General features: G+C 38.7%; 1 pseudogene; it reads right to left on the reverse strand.

Moving 5' to 3' along the window:
- Positions 1–613: 613 nt before the first annotated feature.
- On the reverse strand, positions 614–27,737 carry LOC134477451 (UDP-N-acetylhexosamine pyrophosphorylase-like; annotated as a pseudogene).
- Positions 27,738–27,821: the final 84 nt, after the last annotated feature.

The following is a 27,821-nucleotide window of genomic DNA, read 5'->3' on the forward strand; positions in this document are numbered from 1 at the left end:
ATAGGTCCAGCTGTCTCATGCTCTAAGACATCCTGTGATCCAAGTCCCACCTGAGCAGAGCCAGCACATATTGGAAAGCAGGATGTCAACTCAGTGCTTACCATTTCAGATTATCCATTTCAGTATATTTTTTAATAATACTATCGATTAGAATATAATGAACTATATATTATCCTTAGTATATTTAAAGAAAGTTAAATTTGTGGCCCAATTATATTCTTAAGAATGTTTAATGCTTGATAGAATAAAAGAAACTTTTAGTACCATAGGAAATTTCTAGCAAGAACAATGACATATGATTACTATGTACAATTTCAGAAGGAAAAGATTCCACTTTCAAGGAAAATGTTGTTGAGCATCTTGACTGTCTTTAAGCTATAAGAAATTTCCTAGATGGCCAATGTTTTCCTTGACTTGGAAAAAATCAGGCAATCAAACAAATATAAATAAAACTTTCTGTGACCTGATAACCATGAAAATAGTGTCAGAAGCTCAGTCATCTGGACCTGGGGAGGCAGTAGTAGCTGTAAGGGTTCAACAAGCAGCATGAAACCTTGTGACTATTTACACTACAGTCTTCAATGACAGGTACTGTAGGTTGCCAGTTGGTCTGTTAATAATAAAAATCTGTCCCGTATTGTGTCAGATCCCGGTAAGTGACTCTTAAGCTACTTCTAACCAGCTCATGGACTCCATTCCCATCAGTTAGTAAAGTTGTATGGAATTTTTACCTGTCACATAACTTTCCATTCCTTCTCCACTAAAGGAAACAAGAGGAGAGATTTCATATGGGGTATGTACATCACTGGCATCCTTCAAGTGGGGAATTTCTGGAAAGCAAGAACCATCTCCACTATGAGCCCTGAGCACCCAGCAGTGTTGCAGAGACAGCAAAGCAGTCGTGGGGTCGTCCTTCCCACTCTGACCATCTGCACCCTATAGTGGAGTAAATCCATCCTCCCATAATCCTTCACACACCGCAAGCTTCTCTGCAGTCTGGAAGATGTCAGAGATACTTTTGCCAACTTTATTCCCCTTGAATTGTCTGGCATAAATAACTCCCCCAGGAATCCACATAGGGAATCTTCCTGTAAGCCAGATGGTGCTGCAACTGAGGTTCATCAACACCAACAGCAACTCTCAGACATGGGACAGTGAAGACGTGATTGACTGTTCTGTCCATATGGAACAGCACTCGTCCATTTGACCTTTGTTTCTGAGCTGTTGCCAGGGGAATTTTGCTGTATTCTACCAACCATTATCCTACATGCACCCGGCAAACCATTCCACCTGTTTCTGTAGGTTCTCTCTTCTATCACCTTTGCCCCACAGTCTGCTGTTTCTCAGTGAGGAATCCAGTGAACCATGAGTGCTGCTTTAACCAATGCAGTATCCACTTAGACTCCAGAGTACCGGATGCCTCATTATTCCATATCCTCCAACATATTCTGGCCTGCAAGACCCAGATAAAAATCTCCATTTCCATCTGGGGCCATAGAAATTGTGTGCTTCTCTTCCAAAATAATTTTCCATCAAAACTCATAGCATACAGCATGTCCTGATCAAAATAGATTACATTTTCTTTTATTAACCAAAGTGCTTGTGTTTTGTCAAGAACTCCTTCGTCTGTTTTATACTTCTGTTACTGGTCCTTATATACCATGACTGATTCTTCTGAGGCCATGATAACTTTCAGATAAGAGCAGTAGCTTCAGGATGTGCTCTGCTTGAATCTCAAAATGTGTCTTATGGGATGGTGAACTCACCTCAAATAACATGTATCTCCCTTGGAATATGAAATAACAAGTCTTGTCCTCTCCCCATATGCTAGAAAAACAACTACTCCTTTGATCTGATAAATCTGGAAAAATCCTTCACTTTCCCAGGCAAAGTGCTGAACTTGGTGCCTGTTGGCATTGCCCAGGCACCTCTCCAGGGACAGTTTTCATTTTTCATCTGTTTTCTCTTGCTAGGAAAACCAGTTAAATTCTTCAATTTGCATTTGCTACATCTGTGTACACCTGCTTCCCTGAAATGAGTCAATGCTGTCTCCCTGGCAACCTACAGCCTTCCTCAATGCAATGTGACATGGGTGTGCCTATGGTGATGCATCCCTGAAGCAAAAGACTCTGTGAATATCACTGCGCATGTCCAAATTTGTCTGTCCTGGAGATGAGGAGGGAAGACCTGGGTCAACTGGGCTTCACATCATATATCAACTCTTAGTCACATTAAATCACTCACTGTGTTCCTTCTGTAAGGAATTCAACTTTTGTACAATGGAGTAAACACTGACACCTGTATCATGTAGAGTCATAAATATGTAAAATTAAATTAAGGCTTTGAATTAGAAATGGACATCATAAGAGTTACATGAAATTCTTATTTTACACAATCATATTATTTTCACCAAACTTGACCTGCAGACTCACCTGTAATCTGCTATTGAAGTTTTCCTGCTTCTTGGCCACAGAACTCTCTATATTAACAGGAGGCCATGCAAATAGGACCTCCCTCTCCTAATATAACCCAGCCCAACTCTCACCCTGCAGCTCTGCAGAAGAGTCCAGCCTTGGACACTAAGTTGTTCCCTTTCAGGGATCAGGACTGAGTGCAGACAGCCCACCATGAAGCTTGTGCTGAGTTGGAATTTCCTTGTTATTGTTTTGAAAAGTAATTAATAAAAAACAAAGAATACTTAGTGAAAGAGAGTGGGATAAATGCTAGCCATATATGATAGTTCCTTGAGATTGATGTCTCTGTGTTTGCAAGCATCCAGGCTGAGGTGCAGATGGTGGTTCCTGGGGGATGCTTGGTGCACCCTGAGGGTTCCCTGAAATATTCCTGTGTGATCTCGAGACTCACTTTCAGTGATTACCACATGAACTGAATCAACCAGACTCCAGGAAATAGCCTAAAGTGGGTTGGTCTTATCGAGACAAAGCTAAGAGTCATACGACAGAAAATGCTACATCCAAGAAAGGCAATTTCACCGTCTCCAGGGATGACTCCAAAAGCATACTCTATCTTCAAATGAGCAAACTGAAACCTGCTGTATACCATGTGCAAGACACAGTGAGAGGTCATCAGTGTGAGCCCAGATACAAACCTCCCTGCTGTGGTGCTCAGGACCAGAAGGGGGCAAACTGGACACAGGGAGTTCAGCTCTACCCATGACAGGAGCACAGTGTGGGGTAGTCTGATTTCCTGTGGGTTGTGAAATTCCCAGTCCACATGTTATATTCCCTGGGAGCCTCTGCACTCATGTGAGTGTGAACTTATCTTTCATGTTCCTAAAGGAGAAATCTGACTCAATAGTAAGATATATTCTCACCTGCACACTTGTTCAGGTGTCAGTTTTGAAGGGAAAAATTCTCTCTGGTCACGAAGACTGGAACCTGAGGACACACAGACAACATGTCAAATTTTTTTTTCTATGCAGAAGCATCTTTGTGATATGCACTCTTAACCAACAGTTCTGGTATTTAGAACACAGGCACAAAAGAAATACTGCATCCTTGGTGATGAATAAAACTTTTAAATCATAAATCTTGCACTCCTTCCATAGATAATAATAGTATTCAAAAATAGAACTCATCTAATTATCATTGAAAGTAATTTATGTATTTTTCACTACTTTTATTCCCCTATCTGACTTTTTAAATTTGATTTGTAGAATGGAATACAAGATCTCTGGTTTTAACAGTGGGATTCAGGTCCATTACCTGGAGCTCAGGAGAGGATCAGAAATGACCTCCACATACCCAGGTAACAGGTGAAGACACCTTCTCATTCATTCTTGTGCACAACACTCTCTCTTTCCTCTAAATATACATGTATGTTAAATTATACATATTTTACTTTATTTTCAAAATTATGGACAACACAAAGAGTATTATTATGGCAACAGTAAAATTGCTCTCAATATGGGATGTGATGTCAGAACTGATTGTGCTCATCTGACTGTCTCAGATTCCCCTCCTTCTGAGTCCCTTAGGGTGTCACCAGTGTGCACAACTGTGCCATGATCTCTCAGGAAGAAAGATGGGGATCATGGTATCCAAGACACATAGAGCAGGACATCAGAAAGAGGAGCCAGGAAATACCTAACAGGAGCTAAAATTGTATACAGCCACCACTGCATTTTGCCATTTTAACTTTTGGTATTTATGTATCAAGTATGTCCTTTTTGTCTAAGAAAATGATCTTGACAGAGTAAATAAACAGAGGAAGATATACTCTAACACTATGTACAAAATACTTTCACTGCATTCCTGTAACTCAAAAGAGACCCACACACCGATGTACAATTTATTTTTTACATTGTAGAAGACAGTAGTTGACAAAAGATGTTTATTTTAGCAAATAATACTATGACATCTGTTGCAATGACCGTTAACAAGATGAATAATAGCAAGTATAATAAAGTATGTTGAAGAAATGGAGCCCTAGTGCATTGTTGGAGAGAATGCAAATTATTGCAGACAAAACAATATTTATATTATCTGTAGGGAGTTTCCTCACAAAAATCTAGATGGAGATACCATGTAATCCAACTACTTAGTTTCATTCCTGCAGCTATGCCTAAAAATGAGCCTAAAAATGGATACATACCTTAACTCAATCTACTATACATGAACCAATGAAAATTGAAGGAGAGCTACATTTGTTAGTAATGATAAAGCACCCAAAATAAAAGGACACTCTCTCCAAAAATAATCAGAATGTAATGAAATAAATGCTGAATTTTGTCAAATAAAGAAGAAATAATTTTATTTCTTGTACATGCATTTCAAAAAATTTTATTCTTAAATCATTCAGGTATGCATATTAATTTGATATCAAATGATATACATATATATTGTTTAGTATATAAATGTTTGCGTTTACTTTCTTAAGTATACTTATAAATGAACTGAAAAAGAATACATCCACACTCATTTTATGAAGCTATGATCCAGCTAATAAAAGGAAAAAGAACAAAAAAAAATTCTAAGGGACAACATCTCTGCTGAAGATAGATGCAAAATTCCTCAAAATTTTATTTTACAACAGAAAAATTTTTTTTTAAAAATCTTTAAGTATACTGACGTCTGACACTTTTCCACATCTGGGATCTGCTCACAGAATAAAAAGAAACCATTTCTTCAACTTTCATGCTCACAAAGCTGTTTTACTTTTCGATATTGTTCGATCTTTTGGTTTCTCACACTATGGAGACTCTATTAGACTTACATATGTGAGTATAATTTATTTCATTTCTGAGTATGTTCTCAAGTTGCAAAATAAAGCAAATGAACAACAAAAGGAAGTTCACTGTGGGTAAATAATTAAATATTTTAAAAACCACAAAAAAGCACATAAAAAATCATAGATTCATGTTAAATAATATTGAATAAAATAGTATTAAATTCAACATCTATGAGTGATAAAATCTCTCAAAGAGGTATCTGTGAAAAAATATACCATTAATTATAATGAACCAAAAATCAGGTAACACCACATTGAACAGACAAAAGGGAAACTTTTCTTTCCCTAAAATGAAACCAGGAAAAAATGACCAGTTCCATGACTTCTGTTAAATGTTTTACTGGAAGTTCTTATCTTAAAAGTAAGGAAACAAACAAGTTAACTTAAAACCATACACATTAGTGCCTGCTTAACTTCTCCCTTCTGTGACATCTCAGGATAAAGCACACAAGAGCACTTACAATGAAATATAAAATTCTGCTCTTGCAGATGAAGAGTATTCATTTGCCAAGTAACATGCTGTAAAGGAATAAAAAAAGAGCTGTAAAGAGTTACATATGTAGGCTTTTCATGCATGGGTGGGGGAGTGGGCAGTAGAGAGAAGGCCACACCAGTAATCAAGCCCACCCTTGGATCCAGTGCTATTTGTGGATACTGCCACACTAGAACAGCCAGACCAGAGCCCCTTCCAACACATGAGCCTGCAAACAAGAAGTAAGCACATCCCCTTTCCCTCCACGGTAAGCAACCAGCTGATCTGGAGCAATACAGGCTGTGACAATAGCTATGGAGGTGAAATGCAGTTGGATGCCTGTGTTGTTTGGTATTTCACTATCTTTGTGGGGCTAAGGTAAATGGTCTGATCATAAGTTCAGAAGATAGAGGTAATGCAGTGTGGCATCTAAGGGGAATCTCCATCTGAGGGTTGCAGCCATCATTGCTTCCCTATGGTCTTATTTTTAGGTCCTGTAACATTATCATCGTGTTGTTGGGTTGGGTTTTAACCTTTTTGTTTTGATTGATTATGTCAAACGCAAAGGCAGGAGCAGCTATTTCAAAGACTGCAAGATATATTATGGTAGTAACTTTGGGTTTACTATTGCTTTGTTTTGAAGTCCCTTATTGCATTCATTGTTCTGTTTTTGTTGTTTCTATTCTATTCTGTTCTGTTTGATATTCCCTATGTCAGAAATTATCTGAAACTATTTTGAAGAAATCAAAAGGCATTATAGTAAGCACTGGTGATTTTTCATATTTGAAAGTTCTGTGTCTTTACGTTGGCTTGTTCTTACTGGCTTTATTCTGTTTTATCCTTTTAAATAAAATTTTAAATTATTTTTATAAATGCTATTCACATTGTGAAGATAGGATTCAAGCTTCGAATTTACATGTGATATAAATATGTATCCAGAAATTTTGAGGGATGCTCCACAAATGACAAAACTCAAAAGAAATTCAGGAAAAATAAATAACATATAATCAAACTACAAAAATCACCACTTCTGAAGTAATTTAATGAAGTTGTTGATATAAGACAATTAAGCTGGGCACAACAGTGCAAGCCACTAATCGCAGCACTCAAGGGGGTAAGGGAAGAAGATTGCTACGAATTGGAGACCAGCCTGCCAGCCAAAGTGTAATAGGCCATCTTGAACTTCATATTGAGACCTTGCCTGAAAATGACAAAAGGTAAGAAAATTAAATCCAATAGCTACATAAAATAAACTAGAAATCAATTTAACCAAAAAGTTGAAACATTGAGGTAATGAAAAATGTAAAATATTAATGAAACAAATGAAAAATTACATGAAATTAAAAAGAGATGTTTCATCAATGAAGGAAAGCATAAAATTGTCATTTGTGCACAATTACTATGTCAGCCAAGTTTCTGTTACTGAAAGAAATAGTAATAGATCAGGTTTATTGGCCTAGGTTTATTGGCTAGATTTGTTGGCCTAGGATTTGGGAGCTTCGTTCTGTTTTCCCATTGTGTCATTTCTTTGGACCTGTGGCAGTTCAGCACATCACAGTAGGAGTAGAAGTAGAGAAGACACGGTCACCACATGATGTCTGTGAAGCAAAGAGTGCAAAATACAGAGCTGGGTCCCAAGTCTCCTCATGGACATCCCCCTCATAACCCGAAATCCTTCTGGTGTTTAGTACATATGTCAGGAGTGGTAGCAGAGTGTGACCTGGGGTTGTGTCTGTTGAGGTAAAACAGAGGAACCCTGTTTTCAGAGTCATTTTCTCTGCCCTAATATCATCCTGTACAGTGAGAATAGCATTCTATTTGCGGTAGAGAAGTAAAATGGAAGCATAGATTAATGGGCTATGAAAACTTTACAACACAAGTTCAAGGGAAACCACTAAAGACAAAGGGCACCAGGTAAAGCTTTGGAAAGGGGCCAATATGGATCTCACACCTGAAGATCTCACACAGGGAGCTCCAGCCTGACCATACTGGCCTTGTGCAGGTGAACAACGTGCAGAGTCTGCACTTGAGTAAAGGTCTTTATCTTTCACCACACTCGTTTACCCCATACTCAAACCCAAGGACAACTGTCTACCCGAATGTGGCACAGACACTGCTACTTGACAAGAGGTGGGGAGGCTCTCTCACCCTTTGTGTAATTCTCTAAGAGAAATCACTACAGATTTCTTTCAGTGACAGAGCACATATCCTAGATGGGTTCTACAGTGGAGTACAGGGACATACGTGCCTCACTGACTATGTCTGTTGGGCTATGAACTAGATAAACAATAACACTGTAAGTATTCTTCATGTCATTCTGGAAGGAAACATCAGAGACTTCCATGAAAATTTCTTGGAATTAAGCAAGATCTGAACACTTCGCTCTGGTTACAAATTATGTGATACTTAATACTGAGTATCTTATCCTCAAAACAACAATGTGATGGGCACTCCTAGTCCTGAAGGCAAGGAATTCATTAAAAGGACCTCAACTCACTCTCCTTGGAGAAGAAAGACCTTGTCAGGTTTGTTATGGATCCTGAAAATGTTATAATTGGCATACAATTGTTGAAGATATTGCATTCAGGAACGAAATTTCTAAGTATAATCGGAAGAAGAAGGTTGAGGCCATAAAATAGGAGTGCTAGCACTGTGTACATGGCCAGAAAATGAAATTCTGAGGAAAGAGAATCGCAAGATCTAAACTAGCTGAACTTGGAGTTGAAACCCAGTTTCAAAAAGCAACAGAAAGAAATACATGTCTTTAGTCAGGCATGGTTGTACGGTTCTGTAATTCTGGCCTCTTAGGAGGATGAAGCAGATAAATCACCACAAATTTTTGGTCAACCTTTGCCACCCAGTGAAGTAAAGGGAAACCTCATAACCTGCAGTGACATTTGCCTTCAAATACAAACCATCAAAAAGAATGTGGATACACAATGATGAGCAAAAGTTCAGCTTGAATGTTCAAGGCATTATTGTCATGGACATGGTGTTCATAACACATAATTATTCAAAAATGAAAAGGGTAATATGATAAATGATTTTAGTTGAGGAATACCTTCCAGAGAATAAGAGGAGAAGCTGAATCTAGACGGCCAGTTATCATCTATTGTTCCACAAGGTCATTTGGGGAGAGGAAACCTAATACAGATGGATACCTTTTCTTCTCAGATAATTAACAACTTCTGTGTGAGGTAAGCACAGAACTCACAGCCTGATTTCCAGTTTCTTCTGGCTGTGGTCAAGTGGAACTTGCATCACAGGATGTCTTATAGCAGGAAGCAGGTGAACCTCTCCTGACAACGGAAATGATAGTGAAGCAAGCTCTCATAAAAGAAGAATGCAACAAAAGGGGAAAACCAGGGAGGCATAGTGGAAGCTATGCTCAATTTAGTCCTGAGAACCATCACCACAGCCTGGAATTCAAAAGAGTCAAACTGAGGTACAGGAAGATAGAACGGCCAGAGGAATCCATTCTTGGCGTCAGAAATATGTGTTCATCATTGCGCTGATTCTGCCACTCCTCTAAATTTATCTTACCACTTGTCACAGATTCAAACACAGCTGAAATTCAGAACAGGAGGTTCCTTTCAGTACTACAAATGGAACAGACATAGCCTGAGCTCAGTGGCCCCCTCCCATAGGAAGTGAGCACAGTATATGCAAATATCATCTCCATCTTGAGATTCATAATCTGTTTCAGAGTTTGTGGATCTCACAGCTCCATCTTCAGACAGGGCTGAGGTCTCTCAGAAAGGTAGGGCAGTGGTCTACAAGATGAGACTTCTGAATCTTCTTCTGTGCCTAGTGACAGATCCCCATGGTGTCACCTTAATATCAGATATGGGTCCATGGAAAGGTTACCAAAGCATGTAACTGATGGAGTGGTTTTCATAGTTTATGGTATCCTGTCCCAGGTGCAGCTGCAGGAGTCAGGTCCTGTCCCAATCAAGTCCTCACAGACCCTGTCCCTCACCTGCTCAGTCTCTGCATTCTCCTTCACAACAAGTAATTACAGGTAGAGCTGGGTCTGGCAGCCCCCAGGCAAGAGCATGGAGTGGATTGGGTACATCAGCTACAGTGGTAGCACTAGCTACAACCTGTCCCTCCAGGGCCACATCACCATCTCCAGAGACATAATCCAAAGCCAGTTCTCCATGCAGCTGAACTCTGGCTCTGCAGAGGACACAGTCATCTATTACTGTGCAGGAGACACAGTGCTTTGATGCAAGTGTGAGCCCAGACATAAATGCCCCTGCAGGGAAACTCATATCCCTCAGGGCAAGCACTGTACATATTGCTCCAGGAAACTAACTTCACAGTCCTGTGGTGACATCCTAGAGGGGTTTTTTTAGTAGTTCAAGGACAGAGCTTCTAGGTACCCTCTGTGTCACAGAACCTAAAGTGTTATGCTTTCTTGGAATCAGACTTTTATTATTTTCCCATCCATTTCCTTACTGATTGAAAAACACATTTTCAGTGAAGCTCTTGTTCACAACATAAGTGATTACACTGTCTCATTTTAGAGTAGAAACATTTAATATTTATTTCTCTGTTGACTGGTAGTCTTCCCTCCACAGTTAGATACATCTGCGGAGCATCTTATCCTGAAGCATACTTTCACTCTGAGAGTAGAGCAGACTTTTACTCTGAATGAGTGGACATCACTGTGTGTTGATCTGAGTGTTCACCTGTTATAGGAGTTGTTCATTTCCCCACCCTTGGTGATGTAGGGTGATGCCTTGGAGAGCTGTGGTAAATTCCACTGTGGAAGGGCCTCTTGATATCTCATTGGTAGAGACCATCACTCTGTCACACATCCTGCAGTCATAGGGCCATGCCCAAGCAGTGTTTATTAGAGCCTAGCATCAGTAGTACTGAGTCTCAGAAGCTCTCACAGAATGTCTTAAATATCATGTGTGTTTTTACTGCAAAGTGAATTTTCTATATTTACATTACACTCCATGAAATGTGCACATCTCTGCAAGGGGCTTGCAGCATGTCTGGAAACACTGCTGTCCTCATCTTCCTGTTGATTTGGGAACCTGACCATGGATCCATGAGTGAACATGATGCACACAACAGAGTTAAGATCAGAGAGGAGGCCAGGGCCAGCCCACAGAAGAACCTGGACTCCAGCTCTCTCTGTTCTCTCCTGAGTCCCTGGGGACAAGGATGCACCAGAATTGGACTCTGAATCATGCATCAGGTGAAATCATTGGGAGGGATCCTTGGGATCATAGGGATCTTGGAACATGGGAAAATGTCATTGAGAATATTCCCTAAGATGCAAATCATGGTGTCCATATCTCTACAGGTTCTGATATGTAAGCAGTCATTTATTCATGGTTTCAAAATTTTGAACAGAATTAAATATTATGGAGAATTCTGAGCAAGGATTTTAAATAATTTTCCACCTTTTTATCATCTGTCCATTGATCTATATGTGTTTGTACCCATGATCATCATTCTATCCAACTATGTCCTGTCATGTTTCTATTTACCCACCTACTGTATATATTTGCCTTTCATTTATGTATCTATTATAAATTTATTATTTATACACATTCTTGTTATCTACTTTTTTGTTTTGTGCCTTGCAATTATCTGTCCTTCATGTATGTATTACACAAAATTTAACTATTTTCTATTACTCTTGCCATCAACATGTTTACGACTTCATTATCTTTCAGCTACCTGTAATTAATGGTTGTATCATCTGCTTATCTGTATCAGTATAGGTGATATAAAATGCTGTTGATGCAATTGTAAAGATTTACAAAGAAAAAATTGTCTAAAGAGTTTGAGAACAATATATAATCCACAAGACCTATTGCCCACGGATTTATTCCTCATGTAAATCAACCTACAGTTGATCGACACTACAGGAGACAACATTTTCTTAAAACGTGAAGCTTGCACAAGACACACATGCTAGTAGTCCCTGTCGTGAGTATTTGCTAGAAAATTATAAAATTTGACATTCATTTTGCAATCAGAAATCCTGCAATTCAACGCAATGTCTGTATTGAAAACAAGCAATTCTACAAATGAGTTTTAAAATTTGAGCAGGTATACAAACTAGAAATCATTCATAGATTTTATACTGTTTTTTTTTTTCACAAAAAACACAATATTTCCCCCTGATATGGGTGACATTTCAGACTTCATTGTAGGTGAGGACACAGCTTACAGACATCAACCCCACACCCAGGGACTCCCAGCTACACTGAGAGTCACATACAGGGTGCTCTCTTTCTCTCCATGGACATGAACTGTAACTAAGAGACTGAATGTTGTGCTCTGCCCAGCACTGCCTTGAGGTGGGAGCTCTCCCAACGCTTGGTCCATATATCTGCTATCTGCTCTCACCCTGGACCTACTTGGTGCTGCTCACTCTTTAGCCCTGTGAAAACCAGAAACTCCCAGGTCAGCCCACGTCTTCAGAGACCCTTCCTGTCTCTGCCACCTGTACTTCAGCATGCGTTTTTCGGTGAGGAAAGCAGTTTAGATGCCTGTTACTCAATCTCTTGTGTATGGAGTTCACTCTCCAAAGCACGAACTTCAGATGCTGCTTCAGTGCCTTCTTCCAAATTCTCACCTTCAGAACCACTCTGGTTCTTTTTTAAAATTTTATTTAAAAAGAAAAAAAATAAAACAGGAAAAGGTACAAGTAATACAAAATGTAAAAAAAAAAAATAAACAGTAAGAAATCACTAGTTAATAGATTACATAGTCATCTTAGAAATAGTTGTTCAAGTTACAAAATTAAAGCATACAAAGTAGACCTTCAAACAGAGAGAATGCAAACAGTTGTGTTCAATGATCCAACAAAAACTTAGTAATATGGTTATCTATCTTACACACTTAAACATGCATGCAGTTGTATCCTTTAAAGCACTTTCATTTCCTTTCTTTTTTACAATAACAATTACACATTTTGGGTTTTATTACTACCACAGTTTTTATTACTTTTTTTGGAGGAGAATAAAACCAAATGTGACAAAACAAAACAGAGTCAGTCAAAACAAAGTATGGACATAGTACATGATGTAAAAACAATAGTTACTGTAATGGCTCTTGCCACCTTAAAAGAATTGCCTATATCATCGGGTATAATAAAATTGAACAAAACAGTACAGAACAAGACCAATAAAACCAAAACATTGGAGACATTACAGGACTTCAAAAGAAGATAATAGTCAAACCAGAATGGGCATCACAGTGAATCTTATTTCCTTCAAAGTAGTTGCCTCTACACTCAAACTTGATACTATCAAACGAAAAAGAATAGAGTAAAATCAGTCAAAACAAGATAGTGACAGCAATACAGGGGTTCAAATCAAGTTAATAGGAAATCAAAAAAGTTATTATAATATATCATGCTAGTTTTTATTTTCTCTTTTAATCATTAAAATGATTATAAAATAAATTTAAAAAAAGAAGATTGAGATAAAAGAAGGTATAACAACATAACAACACAGATCAGAATAGAGAAATTTAAGCAACATAGTGTTTCACCACAAGATAACCCGTCATATTAGTAGTTACCACAGTGTCTCTTTCTTTCAAATATTTGAGTATAACTTTGTATACTATAGAATCAAACATATCAAGACAGAATGAAACCTTTCAAGAGAATGAAAGTATTACAGGTTATTTAGAACCAAATAAGAAAAAATGAACAATGGTTTCTATATTATCTCCTTGCCTATAAAATATTTTCTTTACACTATCACATATAATAAAATCCAATAAGATACAACATGATAAAACCAGTGGAGACAGAAGAACAACAGTTTGATGGGACTTCAAAACAAGATGATATTAAATCAGCGCTAGTTATTATGATGTCTTGTTTTCTTCAAAATAATTGTTCATACCATCACAGACAATAAAATCAATCAACCCAGAATAAAGCAACTAAAATCAATGAGTAAAAACATGATGCGCATTCAAATCAATATAATGGGGAACCATAATTACCACATACTTTCGTGTATTCTTATCATTTCTTACACTAGGGAAATTATTCGGTATTCATACATGTGAGTTTGATTTATTTCACTTATGAGTATGGTCTCGAGCTGCACCCATTTATTGATAAATATCTCAATGTGATCCTTCTTTATAGCTGAGTAGTACTCTATTGTATAAAAACACCAAACTTTTCTATCCATTCCTCAGTTGAGGGACACTTAGGTTGTTTCCAAGATCTGGCTATTACAAATTGTGCTGCTATAAACATGGGTGCACATATATCACTGTGGTATTATGCTTTCAGATCTGCTGGGAATATGCCCAGAAGTGGAATAGCTGGAACAAATGGGACTTCCAATCTCAGCTCTTTGAGAAATCTCCAGACTGACTTCCACAATGTTTGTATCAGTCTACACTCCCACCAACAGTGCAGGAGAGTTCCTTTTCCACACAGCCTTTCCAGCATTGTTTTCTTGATCTTGCCCATTTTTCAGGAATGAGATAAAATCTCAGTGTGGTTTTAATTTCTATTTCTCTAATGACTAATAATGATGAACATGTTTTCATGTATTTATTTGCCATTTGTATTTCATCTGAGAATTGTGTATTCATCTCAGATGCCCATTTTTGGATTGGATATTTGAATTTTTGGGGTCTGATTTTCTTAAATTCTTTGTGTTTTAGGCAGAAGTCCTTTGTCTGAGGGACCATTCACTAAGGTTTTTTTTCCCAGTTCGTGGTTTTTCTTTACACTATGCTGGAGATTTCTTTTAACATGCAGAAACTTTTTAATAAGAGGTGATCCCAGTTATTGATTCTGGGAAGTATTTCACGTTCAGTTTGATTCCTCTTCAGGAATTATCTATCTGCTCCTACATCTTCAAGGTTTTACCCGATTTGTCTTCCAATAGATTTAGTGTTTCTGTTTTAATGGTCAGATCTCTGATACCTTTAGATTTTATTTTACTACATGGTGATAGTTTTAGTTTTTGGCATATGGAGAGTCAGTTTTTCCAACACCATTTATTAAAGAGACTGTCGTTCTTCCAGTGAACCTGTTTGGCCCCATTATAAGATAAGGTGGTTGACTGTGTTTGTAGTTGTGGTTGTATCTCCTAATCTATTCTATTGATCTTCAGCTCCATTTTTATTCTAGTGCCCTGTTGATTTTACTACAATTGCTTTGTACTCTAACTTCAAGTCATGGATTGTGATGCCTCCTGCCTTGCCTTTGATGCTTACAGCTGTCTTTCCTATTCTACGTCTCTTCTCACTCCAGATGAATTTTAGGAGTGATTTCTCTAGATCTCTGAGGTATGTTGATGGTATTTTTATTGGGATTGCGTTGAATCTGTGTAACAGTTTTGGGAAAATGGCCATTTTCACAATATTTATTCTTTCTATTCATGAGCAAGGGTTGTATTTCCACTTTCTGAGATCCTCTTCCATTTCTTTTTTCAGAAATGAGGTTCTGAAGCTGCAGGTGGAGACAGAGGTCCTGCTGCCCCCTAGGCTGGTTTCCTATGCTCATGACGATGGTGGAAGGCAGCCCCCCTTCTCAGCTTGTCACTCTCTGCTGCCTCCCTCTATTTCTCTGTGAGAAACGGATGAGAACCAGGGACCTCCCGAGTTCCAGTGCTGCTCCATGGCATGGGTTAGTGCAAAACGCAGCTGAACAGTAGTAGCCTCTGTCTCACTGAGTGAAGTGCTCAGGATTTTTCTCAGCATGTAGGAGCAGGACCACAGAGCTGATATATTGAATCCTGAGGTAACCTGAACCTGACAAACCCTGTTTAGAAGCCAAAGCATGCTTAGATGCTTGATTGGAACAAATTAAAGTTTATTTTCTTGAATGATATTAAATTAATTTGATATTCTGTTCAAAGTAAGTTTATTTTCTTGCACTGTGTCCCTTTGAGCCTTGAAGGTATAATTAAACGTACTGTTCCTTAGTGTGTTGTAACGTGGCTCCTCATAGCTTTACCTGCTGCCAAAGGAGAGTGATATGTGTGTCTTCCTTTGTGGAGGAAACATCTTCATCGTCCAGAACAATAGGGATTAGCTCCCCACTTCTCTATCTGCCTCACACACCTGAACTGTGCCAATCAGTCATTCTTTTTCCATGAGATCAGCTATTTAATGCACCTCAGTTACAGTGACTTCCTGAATCGTCTACCCTGAGCCCTTGCTTTTGTCTTCTCAACTTTAAGATTTCTAAGGGCATGTTGCTCTGATTTCTGTCACAACAGAAATTCCAGTTGTAATAAATTTAAGAAAAGATATGTCTTGTTTTTGTCTCATAGTTTTACAAATTCAAATCCATCATGAAAAGTGTTCATGGTTTCTAGAATGCTCCTTAGTGCAATGGATGATAATGCAGTGCACATCCTGTGCAAGTAAACTCTCTGTATTCCAAGAAATCACAAAAGAAAGATGATCCTAAGTCTGGGAAGCCTCTACAGAGATGTGCTCCAAGGATCTAAAGATATTCCTCCAGCCCCATCTTCCAAAGATTGTAATGCCATCTCCTAATGCTCCATGGAATGGGGCCCCTGGCCTCAACACAAGGCCTCCACTGGGTGACTATTCACACCACATCACCAACTATACCCATGCCATCAAAATGACAGAATTTTACATATGTCTTTGGTTGAAAACTCCATTGCATTTTTGTTATCCATTCATTTCTTGAAGGACATTTTGCTTGATTCAGTAACTTAGCTAATGAAAATAGTGTCCCAATAAAAATGATAGCAGATGATGTATTTTGAAATACCATATTTAGAAACATTGACTAGGAAGTTAGAAAGGGGGTTTATGGATTATATAGAATTTATGTTTATAGAAAATTTATGCCATTTTCTACTGGGCCTGAACTAATTCTCATATTTTATAGAATTGTAACGACTTCCACTGTCTACACATCCTCACCATTGATCATCATTTTTTCATGCTTTATCTTGCACCAATTGACAATGAGGTGGCTGTGAATGATACTGTATTTTTCATTCTCATTTACATTTCAAGAATTGTTTTGTTGAGTATATTTTCTGAACCATTTTATCCATTTGTACTTCCTTTAAACAGACATCTATTAAGATTATTGTTTAATTTTAAGCTACTTATCATTATGGTTGCAATTATTGTTATCATTATGATCGCTATTGTTGTTTCCATTATGCTTTTAAATTTTTTTACTTCATTATGCATTGTTACTGTAAACATGTGGTCATCTAATATTGGACCAAAACCTTTATACGATGTCTTTCCTTTCCATCGATTATTTCCTTTATTCAACATTACTTTCTAGTTTAGTGTCATTCCATTTTAAGTTTTTGTGTCAATTTAAAAATGTGAGAGACAGGTTTCTGCTCTCGTGATTCACTACAGGAATACATATTTTCCAAAGCACCATTTTCTGAAATGCACACCAATGTCCAAACCTATGCTTCTGTAGGTTGTGTTGAAAATATTTTGGCTGCACAGGGAAGGTTTTGTTTCTCAGGTGTTTTTTTTTAATCCTTTTCACTGCTGTACCTGTTAATTTTTGTCAGCAGCATGCTTTTTTTAGATTATCTATAGCTAATCTACATCCATTTCTATCATCTCTTACAGTGGTGTCCCATGATGCCATCAGCATTGTTCTTTTTATCCAAGAATATTGCATGTCCTAGATTATTTTTGTTAGTATAAGAATCAAGGGATTGTGCAACTGCTTCAGGGGAACACACCATTATTGCTACTACAGGAATTGGGTTAAATGTGTGTATTTACTTAGTTAATCATAACTTTTCATGTTGAGTGGTCTCCAAATACAAGTACATAAAATCTTCATTCTCAGTATCATATTTAAGGGTTGCTATGCACATTTGAATTTTGTTCTTACTGAATAGAAACATGTTTAATTCAATATCTTTGATTGATAAAAATCTTGCAAAGAGATTTCTGTACAAGAATATACCTTTAACTATAATGAACCAAAAAACAGGTAACATGTTAAGGAAAGGACAAAAGGGAAAATTTTGTTTCCATAAAATGAAGAAAAGAAACTATGACCCAATTCCATCACTTCTATTAAATGTCCTCACCTGAAAAAGAAAAATATATATATATATATAACTTAAAATCATACACATTGGGAAGAAAGAATTTAAGCTTGTGTTTACACATGACATAAATATTTGTCTGGAAACTTTAAATGATCCACCACAAAGGATAAAACTCAAAACATATTCAGGAAAATATATAACACATAATCAAACTATAAAAATAAATATTTCAGGATGACTTTAGAAAGATTTTGAAATAAATTAGAGCAGAATTAAGCCAGGCGTGATGGTGCATGCCAGTAATGCCAGCACTCAAGAGACTGAGGCAGGAGTATTGTTGCAAGTTGCAGAATAGCTTGCCCTACAAAGTGAGTGTTAGGCAACAAACTACGTAGTGAGGCCCTGTCTTACAAAGAAAAAGAAAGTAAGAGAATTAAATTGCAATAGCTACATAAAATAAATTAGAAGTGAGTTTAACCAAAAAATTGAAACAGTGGTATATTAAAAAGTATAAAACATTGGTCAAACAAATGAAAAATAGCACAAAACTAAAAAGAGATGTTCTGTCAAAGAATGGAAAACATAATATTGTCGCATGAGCCCTATTATATCAGCCAGGTTTCCCTTGCTGAAGCAAACAGGAGTGATAAATGGATTTCAAAAGAGTGCATGTTTGTTGGTCAAGTATTTTATAGGTTTTGCTCTATTTTTACATTTTGCTGTTTTTGGACCCATGGCAGCTCAGTGCATCACAGTGGAAGTAGTGGTAGAGGAGACACAGTCACCCCATGCTGTGTAGTAAAAAGTTAGAAATACACTCCTGAGTCCCCAACCTTCTCGTGGACATCCACTTCATAACCTAAAATCCTTCCAGTATTTAGTATATATGTAAGGTGGTGGAGCAAGTTGTGACCCATAGTTGTGTCTGCTGAAGTGAAACAAAGAACCCATTCCTCATAGTAATTTGCTGTGGCCAAACATCCTCCTCTACAGTGTGAACAGCATTCTATTTGGAGTAGAGCCGCCATAAAATGGAAGCGTAGATGAATGGGCTAGAAAGCATTACCACAGGGTTTCAAGGAAACCCCTAAGGACACAGGTTAACAGGAGAAGCTTAGGAAAGGGGCCAACATGGATATTACAGCTACAGATCTCACAAAGGGAGCTCCATCCTGACCACAAAGGACCTGTGCAGGTGAACAAGCTCCAGGGTTTACACTTCAAAAACTGACTTGAATTTTCATCTCACTCGCGTATCCCATGCTCACCCTCAGGGACAAACATCTGCCTCAATGGGGCACAAAAACTGCTACTTGTCAAGAGGTGGAGAGGCTCCCTCACACTTTTTGTAATTTCCCCAAGGGAAATCACTAGAGATTTCCTATGGTGACACAGTACATATCCTAGGTAGAATCTGCACAGAAGGACAGGGATGTATGTGCCTCACTGGCTATGTCTGTTGTGCTCTGAACTGAATATAGCAATGACACTGTAAATATTCTTCATATTCTTCTGGAAGAAAAAATCAGAGACTTCCATCAAAACTTTCTGAAACAAGGAAGGACTTGATGACTTTCCTTTGGTTCAGAATATGCATGAAGCTTAATATTGATTATCTTGTCCTCAATACTTTTAAAAGTGATAAAGGTTGTTGGTTTTGAAGGCAATGAATTCATTAAAAAGTACCTCCATTTTCAATGCATGGAGAAGATCATCGTTAGCAGTGAAAGAGTTTTGCCATAGTATAAATTACTGTACAGTTATACTGGTGGTCTAACTTGGCAGAAGGTCGGATCAAGAATGCCTACCACTTCCTGCTTCTTCTTCAGCCCTAATCGCAACTTTCCATCCTGCTTACATTCACAGAGAATTTCAGTTGGTTCCTCACATGTCATCAATATCCACCCCATGTGCCACTTCAATCAGAGGTCATCTAACTCTCTGGCTCTCTGATCTGGTCAAAGGAGAAAGCTCAGCCGCCATGGATCATGTGCTCCTTTTCACATCCTCAACTCAATAAACCGTTGACTTTTATCTACTTTTGAAGACCTGCAATGTCTCCAATGTTTTGGTTTTGTGGGTTTTGTTCTTTACTGTTTTGTTAAATTTTATTATAACTGATGATATAGGCGATTCTATTAGAGATAGCAGGAGGCATTATGGTAACCATTGTTGATCACCTGGTATTATGTTTTTACATTATCTATTATGTCCACCCTTTTGATTTGACTGACTCTGTTCTGTTATGTCACATTTGGTTTTTCTCTCTTCCAAAAAAGTAATAAGAATCGTGGGAGCAATAAAACCCAAAATGTGTAATAGTCATTGTACAAAAGAGAGGAAAAGAAAGTGCTCTAAATGATATAACTGCATGTATATTTAAGTGTATAAGATAGAAAATGATATCACTGAGTTTTATTGGATCATTGAACAGAACTGTTTGCAGTATCATTGCTGGAATGTCCACTTTACAAGCTTTAATTTTGTGACTTGAACAATTATTTCTAAGATGACAATATGTAATCCATTAACTAGTGATTTCCTACTGTTTATTTTTTTCTGTAAATCTGTATAACTTGTACCCTTTCTCTGCTTTTTTTCTCCTTAAATAAAATTTAAAAAAATAAACCTGTTCATTTTGTAATTTTTCTTATCTATTCCACCAGAATACTCTAACAATCATGTTTTCTATAAATTCTGAAAATATAAAAATTGGAGTAGAACTAGGGAACCAATAAAGATAAGTCACTGCAGTCAGGAATTAAATTTCTAGAAGAATGAAGCCACAAAACAAGAATGTTTGTACAGGAGACTATATTAATGTTTTTGGATCATTGAACACAGCTGTTTGCAGTCTCTCTGTTTGAATGTCCACTTTGTATTCTTTGATACTGTGATTTGAGCAACTATTTCCAAGATGATAATATGTAATCTATTAACAGGTGATTTATTACAGTTATGTGTTTTTTTTTGTAGTTCTGTATTACGTGTACCCTTACACCGCTTTGTTTTGTTTTGTGTTTTTCTCTTTTTCCTCTTAAATAAAATTAAAAAAAATGTTTGTAAATATGCATATTGCCACAAAATGGAAGTCTTGGGAAACAAAATCACAAGATCAAGGCTAAGATGAACTTGAAATAGAAACAAATTTTCACAAAACAATAGAAAGAAATATACATTTTGAGGCAGGCATAGTGACACAGCCATGTAATACTGACCTTCAAACAGGAAGAGCACCACAATTTTGAGCCCAGACTTTGCCACCGAATGAATGGAAAGGAAATCCCATAGCCTGTACTGCAAAGTGACATTTTTTTCAAAAATTAACCAACGGAAAGAATATAGAAGCGATATGATTAGCAATTATTCAGGTTTGTGCTTAGAGACATTGTTATCATGTGCATGGTCTTCATGATAAATGATTGCTCAAAAAATGAAAAATGAAATGTGATACAGTTTTTTAAGAATAAACTCCAGAAACCAAGAGGAGAAGCTGAATCTGGAAAGATAACGACCAACTAGTAGACACACATAGTCACGTGGGTGCAAGAAAACATATTTACTCTTCCCAGAAGATTAGAAACTTCTATGCAACGTAAGCACATAACTCACATCCTTATTTCCATTTTTCTGCTCCTCTGCTCAGGTGGAATGTGGATCCACAGATGTGTTAGAGCAAGATGCAGTGGACATCTCCTGAAAACAGAAATAACCCAGAAGCAAGCTCTCAAGCAGCATGGATGTAACGAAGAGCTGTACCCAGTGAGGTCCTGAGAAAAGCACCGGAGCCTAGGTAAGAAGAGACTTGGACTTGGGTACAGGAAAGGAGAAGGGCCAGGAGGAAGCTCCTGTTGGAGCCAGGAAGATGGTGTCATCCTTGCCCTGCTTTGATCACTCCTCTAAATTTATCTTCCCACTTACCAAAGACTCAAACCCAGCTGGAATTCAGAACAGGAGGTTCCTCTCAGCAGCACAAAAGGTGCAGACATAGCCCTGCCTCAATTTTCCCTTCAGAAGCAAAGGTATGCTCGAAATTTAGATTCATAATCTGCTCACAGTTTGTAGACCTCATAGCTCCATCCACAGATGTGGCTGAGGTCTCCCAGGAAGGCAGGGGTGTGGTCTACAAGATGAGGCTTCTGGGTCTTCTCCCGGCCTGGTGACAGCCCCTCATTGTAAGTGTCCTCAGTGTCAAACATGGGTCCATAGAAAGGTTAGCACACCATGTGACTGACTGGTTGTAATCATGCCCAGGTGTCTTATCCCAGGTGTGGCTGCAGGAATCAGGGCCTGGGCAAGTGAAGCCTTCACACACCCTGTCCCTCCTCTCCATTGCATCTGGATTCTCCATCACAATTGGAAATTACTGGTGGAACTGGATCCCTCAGCCCTCAGGAAAGACCCTGGAGTGGATGGGGTACATAAGCTACAGAGGTAGCACTGGTTGCAGCCCTTTCCTCACAGGCTGTATCCACCTGTCCAGAGATACAAAGAAGAACCAGTTCTCTCTGTAGCTAACTTCTGTCACCACAGAGGACACAGCCACCTATTACTGTGCAAGACGCATAGAGATTTACAATAGTGAGCCCAGACATAAACCTCCCTGCCTGCAAACTCAGCATCAGCAAATGGCACGCTGTTCACACTGCTCTAGAGAACTAAATTCTCAACTCTGTGGCGACAGCTTGGAGGGTTTTTTCAGTAATCAAGGGACAGAGAATCTAGGAACTCTATGTCATTGATCTTACATGCTATGTTTTCATGGAATCAGGCTTTAATTCATTTCCATGTCCATTTCATTATTCATTGCACAACATATTTTCAATGAAGCCTTTGTTTAAAGTACATGTGACTACAATATCTCAATAGTTTTTTAGGTATAGAAATAACTGATATTTATATCTCTATTGAATGGATGTCTTCCCTCCACACTCATACAGCTATGAGGCCTTTCACTCTGAAGCGCACTTTCCAATTCTGTTCACGCAGAGTCTTTTACTCTACATAGCTGGAAATCACTGTGCATTGAGCTGAGTGTTTACCTGTTATTACAGGTGTTCATTTCCCCTTTGTGGCTATGTAGGGCGATGCCTTGGAGAGCTGTCATTGATTCGACTGTGGAGGGGCTCTCTTGGCATCTCATTGATAGAGAACATGATGCTGTCACACATCCTGCACTCATGGAGCACTGCCCAAGCAGTGTTTATTAGGACCTATCATCAGTAGTTAACAATCTTCATAGAATTTCTTAACATACTGTCTATTTTTACTGCAAAGTGAATTTGCAATATTTACATTGCCCTCCATGATATCTGAACAACTTGGCAAATCGCTATCAGTGTGTATGGAACCACTGATGTACTCATCTGCCAGTTGATCTGAAAGAAAATTGTGCCCACAGCAGAGTCAAGACTAGAAAGAAGGCCAGGGCCTGCCCAAAGAGGAATCTGGACTCCAGCTCTCTCTCTGTGCTCTTCTGAGTCCTTGAGGTCAAGGCTGGTCAGTCCTGGACACTGACTCTTGCCTGGCGTGAAGTCATTGAGAGGGAGCTTTGGGATCACACGGGTTTGGGGACCTTGGAAAATGTTACTGAGTGGATTCACTCAGAGGCAAATCATGGTGACTGTATCTATATATATTCAGATATATAAGCAGTCATTTATTCATAGTTTCAAATTTTTGAACAAAATTAAGTACTATAGAGAATACTGAGCAAGGATTTTATACAATTATCTATCCATTTATCATCGGTCCTTTGATCTATGTGTGTTTGTTTCCATGATCACCATTCTCTCCATCTATGCTCTGTCATATTTCTGTTCACCCACCAAACTCATGCATTCAACTTTCATTTATGTATCTATTATAAATTTACTATTTATACAAATTCTTCATATATGTTTTTCATTTTATGCCTTGTAATTATCTGCCTTCTATATGCATCACTCAAAATTTAAGTATTTTGTATCACACTGCCCATCCACATCTTAACTATTTAATCATTTTTCATATATGTATCATCGTGGGATATATTATCTGCTTAAGTGCTTTAATAATATAGGCAATACAAAAATCTGTTGACATAGTTGTAATGATTGATATACTTGAAAAAATTGAAAATTTGATCTTGTTCTTGTAGGTAAAATTCCTGCAAAGTGCCATGGAAAAAGATGAAACAAAAGCTCTAACATTTCCAATGCATTACTAAAGCAAACACTCAGTTGAGAATCCAAATTTAAAGTTCAAACTTACTGCACATGTTTTAGTGATACACCAATGTAGAAACCGTGAGTAGATGGGTAAGAATAATACAACATGGAAGAATTGTTCTGCACAAATAGCACAATAAGCTCATCTATAAATGCACAGAGCTGGAAACCAGAACAGTATGGGGGGAAATCAACTCCAAGGAAAGGAACCTTAGTAACTTGGTCGTTTTCTACAGTAGCTAAGATATAAATGACACAAGTTTACTAGAGGGAACACTGAGGTCACATAAAGGGAATCTCTGATAAGGAGAGAACAGTAGACAGACAGAATCCAGAGGCTGCTCAACAAGAAAGCAGAGAAATGATCCAAAGCGGATTTAGAATCTGCCATTCCCAACACAGGAGAAGAGCAAAGACTTGAAATCTTGACAGTGTTAAACATAGAAGACATGACTTCAAGTTTCATTTCTCGGGGTTTCCTCAAGTGTCAGTCACAGATATTTTGGAGCCACCGACCACAGTCTCACCCATGCAGCACCTGTGTGACCAGTAACAGTGGGTGCAGAGAGTGCAGACCACTTTAGGCATAATGAGCCCACACAAGCACCTCACTGCAGGCATTCACATGACCAGGAGGGGGAGCTCAGGACACGAGGAGCCCAAGCAGGACACATGAGAGCAGCTGAGAATAACTTAAGGATTTTCTTTCCACTAGGTGGTCCTCTCTGCCAGGACACCTGAGCCTAAAGCAGCTCTTGCCTCTAATCCTACACTGTTGTGTGTTCATGGAGGAAGACTTTTTGTTTTTTACCATCCATATCATAACAAGATGCACTTCATGTTTTTTCAGTAAATCTTATTTAAACCCAGGTGACTACACAGTGTGACTCAGTATTAGGTCTAGAAATATCTGATTATTACTCACCCCCTGCTAAGTGCACATCTGCCATCCACCTTTAAGCACATTTCCACAACATCTAGTCCTGGTTCATGTAAAGGTCTTTGATCCTAGTGCGTATGAAACATTTTCTATGTGGATGTGTCTGTCCACACCTTGCTGTAGGTCCTTTCCCTTCCCCTGCGAACCTGACAGAGGACACAGAACCCCACTACTGAAGCTACTCACCTGCTGACGCAGGGGCCTCTTCCCTGTCATCTCCAAACTCTCTCAAATTCCTGCCTCGCTCCCTACTCCTGCTCCTCAGCATGCTGTTTACCAGAGAGACTGTGGGGCCTGGTCCATCTGCTCCTGGCCACTCTGCCCTGTGGTCATGATCAATACTGGATAGAATCCATGCAGAAATTTCTTCCAATAGCACATGCATGAATAAGGAATTCTGTCTTTTTAAGCTTGTTCAAAGTGTAAGAAGACTTAAATCAGTCATGTATTTTCAAGTAATTTTTTAAATAATAAGACAAAGTGTTTCAAGACCCATGAAGAAGGCCTGTCTGAATTTGTCCCCTCAGAGCCATGTGAATCTGCAGATGCTATTTTTGCCTGTTATAAGGCTCAGCCCCATAAAGAGAGGACCTTGGAGCAAGGGCTGTGGATCAAAGGGGCAGTGGGTGAAAGGCTTCTCTTGATGGCACTTTGAGGTACACACTAGCACTCTGATGTCTGGTTATTGTTATAGACCACAGCTACACTTCTGCTGGTGACATACCACTGGATATAGTGTGTACAGCAGCAGCTGCAACCACATCTTCTCTGTCCCATTAGAAAATGTGTTTCCTGGTTAGAATCATACCCAGTGCCTAGCTCAGGAGAGCTGCAGGAATCAGCCCTGAGCAGAACATGTATGTATTAATAATTTCTAAGGTTTCCATTTCCCCTAGGATTCATTGTGAAGGTTTTACCTCAGATAACATATTATTACTTGTTAATGTTTGATCTATAATTTCTTAGATTTTTTACCAGTAATGAAAGGGATCAAAAAAAAACTGGATAAATTTATGTAGTTCACAAATTTCTCCCATGCAGGCCTGAAGAAAGCAGAGTGTGTTACTGCATGGATACGGCCCTGCCCAACTGGTCTGGATTAGCCTCTTGTCTATACCTTTTATTCTGCAGGGAGAGAAACCATTAAAATATTTCCTGAGCTAGAGAGAGGAGACTGAGTAACCCATTCCTACAAGAACATTTTCTCTAGCCAAACATCTTCCTCTGTACTACAACAAGCCTTCTATTTTAGATCGACCCTTAAAATGGAGACCTGGGTTACTGTGGTGTCACAACCTTGTAATTCTCACCCTTAATATGATGAGGCAGGAAGATTACCACCCATTTGAAGCCAACCTTTGCCACCAGACCAGTGAAAAATCAACCTCATGTCCTGATGATAAAAGTGACATGGTCTTTCAGAAAATCAACAAAAAGAAAAGTGTATACAATATTTTTACTAAGTGCCCAGATTTAATTTTAGAGACATTGTTATTGGGTACGTTTGGTTTATAGTATATAATTTTTCAAAACAGAAAATTAATATGAGTTAAATATTTGTAGTATAGAAATACAACTGAAAGAACAAGAAGAGAAGCTGAATCTAAACAGACAGTGATCACCTAGTTGTTCCACAAGGTTGTTTGGGAGAGGAAGCCTAACACAGATGTCCTCCTTCTATTCACAGAGGTTTAGAAACTTCTCAGTGAGGTAAAGACAGAACTCAGAGCCAGATTTCCAGTTCCTGCTTGATCTTCTCAGGTGGTACTTGGACCACAGGATGTCTTAGATTGGGAGGCTGGTGGACCTCTCCTGACAACATTAATGACTGTGAAGGAAGCTCTCAGGAAATCTGAAGGAACCATAGGAGAGAGACCAGGGAAACACAGAGGAAGATGTGCTCAATTTCATCCTGAGAATCAGTATCAGAGCCTGGATGGGAATAGCATCAGATTGAGGTAGAGTAGGAATCCATTCCTGGGATCAGGATGATAGGTTCATTATTGTCCTGCTTCCACCACTCCTCTAAATTTACCTTCCCATTTATCACAGATGCAAACCCAGCTGGAACTCAGAATAGGAGGTTCCTTTCAGTGGCACAAAAGGAACAGACATAGTCTGGGCTCAATGATCCCTACATATAGAAATTGTGTACCCTATATGCAAATATCTGCTCCAACTTTAGATTCATAATCTTCTCACAGATTATGAGAACTCACAGTTTCATCCCTAGACAGGGCTGCGGTCTCTCAAGAAGGCAGGAGTGTGGTCTGCAAATGAGACTGCTGAGTTTTCTCCTGTTCCTGGTGACAGTTCTCCATGGTGAGTGTCCTTAATATCAGACATGGGTCCATGGAAAGTTTACCAAAGCATATGACTGACTGGATGGTTTTTATTTTTTCCAGGCGCCCTGTCCCAGGTGCAGCTGCAGGAGTCGGGGCCTGGCCTGGTGAGGCCCTATCAGACCGTGTTCCTCACCTGCTCTGTCTCTAGATTCACCATGATAAGCAGTAGTTATGTTTGGAGCTGGATCCATTAGCCTCCAGGAAAGAGCGTAAAGTGGATGGGGCACATATGGTATGATGGTGACACTAAGTACAAACCATCCATTAAAAACCGCATTTCCATCTCCATCTCCATAGACACAGGCAAGAACCAGTTCTCCCTGAAGCTGAACTCTGTCACTGCAGAAGACACAGCCACATATTACTGTGCAAGAAACACAGGGCTTTCCTACAATTCTAAGCCCAGACATAAACCTCTTTGCAGAGAAACTCACATCCAGCAGGGGGCGAGCTGCACACGCTGCAGTAGGGAACCAACTTCTCAAACATGTGGTGACAGCCTGGAGGGTATTTTCAGTAGTAAAGGGACAGAGATTCTACAGATCTTCTATGTCACTGATCAGAGAGTATTAT

The sequence above is a fragment of the Cavia porcellus genome, unplaced genomic scaffold (assembly GCF_034190915.1).
Source record: "Cavia porcellus strain 051 isolate PalLab524CR breed Dunkin Hartley unplaced genomic scaffold, mCavPor4.1 scaffold_8, whole genome shotgun sequence".
Taxonomy (NCBI): domain Eukaryota; kingdom Metazoa; phylum Chordata; class Mammalia; order Rodentia; family Caviidae; genus Cavia; species Cavia porcellus.